Source organism: Zingiber officinale, chromosome 9A, assembly GCF_018446385.1.
Source record: "Zingiber officinale cultivar Zhangliang chromosome 9A, Zo_v1.1, whole genome shotgun sequence".
Taxonomy (NCBI): domain Eukaryota; kingdom Viridiplantae; phylum Streptophyta; class Magnoliopsida; order Zingiberales; family Zingiberaceae; genus Zingiber; species Zingiber officinale.
The window spans coordinates 107,244,608-107,249,731 of NC_056002.1; the positions used below are offsets into that span (position 1 = coordinate 107,244,608).

At 44.7% G+C, this 5,124-nt stretch overlaps 1 long non-coding RNA gene across 1 annotated transcript; it reads right to left on the reverse strand.

Moving 5' to 3' along the window:
• Positions 1–512: 512 nt before the first annotated feature.
• Positions 513–2,851, reverse strand: LOC122021053. Its single transcript, XR_006122436.1, has 3 exons — positions 2,645–2,851; positions 1,734–1,796; positions 513–790 (listed from the first exon to the last, which is right to left on the reverse strand). It is a non-coding gene; the product is annotated as an uncharacterized LOC122021053 (long non-coding RNA).
• Between the last annotated feature and the right edge of the window lie 2,273 nt (positions 2,852–5,124).

Consider the following 5,124-nt stretch of genomic DNA (forward strand, 5'->3'; position numbering starts at 1 on the left):
ATCGAGGGATCAACTTACAAAGGGAAAACAAAACAATCGTAACACCGAAAATCATAAATCGAACAAGATCGAAATTCCAAAAACACACAACCCATATCGAAAATCCAGATCACGAAACCGGCTCTGATACCACCAAATTGGTATCAGATTAACTCGAAAATACAAAATACGAAAAACAACAGACATCGTAAACCCGCTCTGATACCACTAAATTGGTATCAGCTTTAACTCGAAAATTCAAAACACGAAAGAAAAATCGTAAAACCTGAATAATAAAAATAGGCTTCGCAACCTGGGCTCTGATAACACTAAATTGTCACGCCCCTGGGGGGGTCCCTGTCCGAGCAAATTTCGGCAACACCTCCCCTGTACGGCGGACAATATGGAACATTACTACATAAAAAATATACATCAGCCACACTCGGCTGGAATATATATAGAATATAACTATCACAACCACGCAGTTTAATAAGCCTACACGGCTGAAACAACATAGAAACAGACACAGCGGAAGACAGAACAATAAATACTTAGCCTGCACGACTGGATGTAAACGCAGCGGAAATCACAAAAAGAAAACAAATGTATGACCGACAAAGTCACTAACTAAATTACCTGCAACCACCAAACTAGACTCCAAAATCCATATCGAAGCATACAATACCAAGTTCACAAAACCAAAACATAAATTGCGTTAGCAATCAAAACCAGAAAAAGAAACTATCCTCGAGTGTGTCGTGGGACTGGCAGCTGGGACTCTCCAAGCATCCATGACTCATCTACCTGTTACCTGACGAAAGAAAACCATTTTACGGGGTGGTGAGTATCGGAACTCAGCGGGTAAGGAAAGATATAGGGCATGAACATAACATATAACTAGAAAGTGAGCCAAGAGTATACAGTCTCATACAGAAATAGCAGATACTACAATAGAACCAAAATAAGCACTCATACCTGAAGCCATATCCTAGGCTAGGTATAGTGGGACAGAACTGGTACTAATCTGCTACAGTACTACTCATAACTACAGAGACAACAAGCAAGGTATACACAAGCAATAACAACGTATGTAAACAATAGCAGTAAATAAGCAATAACAGCATATATAAACAACAGTAGCCCAAGCAAATATAATAACAGTGTATGCACGGATGGTCACTCCCGCCCACCTCTCTGCACCATGACCCCTGTATGGTCGAGAGGCCGGGTCAGTGACAGACTGTACACCACTCCAGCTACCACTCACACGAATGGCCGAGGGGACAGTTGCATAGTAGCTAACTAGCTACATCTGCGACGGGGTCCCTGCTGCTCGTACTCCAGCTACCACTCGCACGAATGGCCGAGTGCGGCACGACAGGACAAGCGGCATCAACTCCAGCTACCACTCTCTCGAGTGGCCGAGGATGCGGCATGCATGCAATGACATGATGCAAACAATGCAACAGTCATCATATATATATAAGCAGAAACAGGTATGCTACATGAAGCCAGCATGCTCAGTATAGTACATAATAAACAACAGTCAAGCATACAAATATGGTATCTAATATCTGCTACTTATCATGGACAACAACTAGAGACTGTATAGATATGGAAACGAATATCTCAAAGATCACGTGGAAGTATCAAACACAGGAAAAATAAAAGTGGAGTCAAGGTACACAGTCCTTATCCAAAAATAATTCATGCACTAAGGTCAAAGTACTAAAAGAAAACAAAGCAAGAAGTACCCGCCTCAATAGAAGATCCAATCCAGAAATCTTTCGTCGAGACGCCCGACTCGAATCAAAGTCCTGTAATGCATAATATACAGATTTAACTAATTACTTAAGTTAATTAACTAAAACAAATCTCTGACTAAAATTCAATCCATTGATTAACTAGAGTTAACTTTGTTAAACCTTAATCGTTCCACCAATCGATTAGATTAGAATCTAGACCTAATCAACCTAACCTTACACCAAATAAAAAACAATCCATTCCTAAAACAACCCTCAACCTATCACGAAATAGACGCACCAAACAACCAAACCAAAAATACCGGTTCTGTTTGAAACACTGAAATCCAATCAACACCTCATAATCTTCCAAATCTGTCCAGAATTCAAGACTATCTTGAAGAACCAACACGACATAAAAATCAGGACTCAACTTACCCAATTTGAAGGCAATTGCAACGTTCACAATTCGGAGAACAACTTAAAGGAGAAAACATCTAGAGGTCCAAATACGAATTCTCAACAACACTACAAGAATACCCTCACTGTTTCATAAGAGAACTAACAAACATTCCCAAACATAGTATGCCAGCAATTGCAAGAAGACTTCAAGAAAATAAAACAAGATTCCCAAACTGTCAGTCATCCCAAGCATGGTATCGCAGACACCAAAACCCCCAAATATCACCTTAAGCGTAAAGACAACACAAAACGCCATGAACCTATCAAAGTATCACAAATTCGAAGCAACCGATCAAGGAACTTTGCGCTAAAACCATACCAAATTGCGAGCACCCAAATCCAATCGGGAAAACCAAAAATAGCGCAAGACGAAACAAGATCATCACAGTCGGCACATTCCACTGCTTCTATGTACCTAGCCCTTACCTTATTGATCACATAACAAATAAGGGAATACTCACCGAATCCGCTAGGGCACAACTCGACGAGATGAGGATCAGCGGCTGTGTGGTGGCAATCGGTGCTAGGGCACACTGGGGTCGACGTCGAGTAGAGGTGGTCGGCGACGTCTGTGGGTGAGGCTCGGGGATGAGGAGAAGGGATCGCCGGCTGCTGTGTGCTCGCGCGAGGGAAGGAAGGAGAGGCCGCCGGTGAAGATGGTGCCTGCGCGTGAGGAGAGGCCGGCGGCTACAGTCTGTGTGCGAGGAAGAGAGGGCGTCGGCGTCCGGATGCTCGCGGGAGGAAGAGGGATGGTGGCGCGTCGGCTTAGGGCACGGGAGAGGAGCTCGGCGCTGGAAGGGGAAAGAGGAGGTGTCGGGTAGGTTATGAGGGTTGGAGAGATTTTATAATAAATACTTAGGTTTAGTGCAATTAAACCCTAAGTTGATTTCCTTAATCAACTCCTACTTCCGGGTATTCCTAACAGGCTTTTATCGGCCTCATTAGTGCATCCCCTCTAAATACATCATAGGAGCTCCAATTAAATCCCAGAAAATTTCTAATTTTTTTTTTAAAATTCCATTAAGATTTTTCGTCCATTAAAACCTTATCATTTAATTATATTTGTTGCCGTATTTTACACCTTGATTTACTCCTTTTGATGTGTGTCAAAAAGGGGAGGATGGAGAATGTCTAGAGAATGTTTAAGGAAGAACATTGGAGTTAGTGGGAGAGTTTGTTGATCACAACGAGTGAAGTTGTGAACAACGATAACTTGCTCTTCAGGGGGAGAGTTTGTTGATGTGTGCCAATAGGGGGAGAATGAAGGGTTTAAGTTAGGCCTTCATTTTCTAAGAAGGAGGCTGCCTTCTTAGAAGGAGAATGTAAGGTTGTAACTTATGTTTCATTACCTAGTGGCATGAAGAAAGTTGAGGCTATTGGATTAGCCTAACTTAAAGGTATTGTCAAATATCAAAAAGGGGGAGATTGTTGGTGCAATTTCCAGTAGGCCAAGGTTGACCTAGTTGACCAAGCGTAAACCTTGGTCATGGTTTCGATGTTTGACAATACAGAAAGACATGTAGATATGGACAATGCAGGTGCAGTTGTCTATGCGGAGAGATACTGATCAGGGTCTGATCAGGTTGGATGAAGAAGAGTCAAGTAGGTCAAGGTTGACCGGATACTTGAGTCCTGGTAAGTGAAACTAGGCAGTTCGGAAAGTCCTGGTGAGTGAAGCCAGACAGTTCGGAAAGTCCTGGTGAGTGAAGCCAGGTAGTTCGGAAAGTCCTAGTGAGTGAAGCCAGGCAGTCGAGAAATTCTGGTGAGTGAAGCCAGGTGAAAATCCTAGTGAGTGAAGCTAGGTGAAAGTGAAAGTCTTGGTGAGTGAAGCCAGGCAGTTGGGGAAAGTCCTGGTGAGTGAAGCCAGGCAGTTGTGAAAGTCCTGGTGAGTGAAGCCAGGTAGTTGGAAAGTCCTGGTGAGTGAAACCAGGCAAGGGAAATCCAGATGGGTCAAGGTTGACCAGACATCTGGTGAAAAGTCTAAACAGGGAGCTTGGCCCGGGAAAAGTCCAAGTAAGGAGACTTGGCACGGAGATGGCACGAAAAGTCGGAGAGGGCTCAGTAGCTCGTTCTCCGGATTGTGGTCAGAGAGGGCTCGGTAGCTCGTTCTCTGGACCGGACGAAGTCGAAGAGAGCTCGGTAGCTCGTTCTCCGGACTAGGTCAAGAGAGGGCTCGGTAGCTCGTTCTCAGGACCATTTAGGGTTTAGGGCTGGAGCTCTAAACCTGGATCGGTCTGGTGACCTATCCAGCGATACGAGTGATCGGTCTGGTGGTCGATCGATCCAGTGATACGCTGGTTATCTGATCGGTCTGGAGACCGATCAGTCGATCAAACAGGAGGCTACGGAGGGATACTGATCGGTCTGCGGACCGATCAGGAAACAACGATCAGAAGGCAAAAGGCTCGGGAGAAAAGGACGGGAATACATGCTGATCGGTCCAGGCCTAGCCGTTGTGACTCAACGGCTAGGCTATTTCGGGCTTCTGTGTTCTGGCCTTTTTGCCTTGCAGGTTCGCAGGTTGACTCAGGATATCAGAGGTTATAAAAGGATCGAGAGGCACTACAGAACTTCTTCTTCTTCTTCCTACTCCTGACTGTGATCGAGCTTTGCTGAGCTCTTAGCTTACTGAGCTTCGTGTGTGCTCCTTCTTGAAGCTTCGGGTGAGCTTTCCTCGACTAATCAACTGCTGCTGTGAGTTTCCTGAAGTTGCTGCTTCGGGTTCCAGTTGACAAGAACAGTAGGCAAGCTTTGTTTTGTACATTCATATTGTCTTCTGTTTTGTGCTGTATTTTTGTACACCTTTCTTGCTGTTGCAAGAAGTTTCTGTGGCGAGGTTTCTCCACCCAGAAGGAGTGTTCTTATTAGCCGGTTTTCCGGGGACTCATCCACCGACGGATTGATAGGCTTCGTCCACCATACGGACACGCCGAGGAGTAGG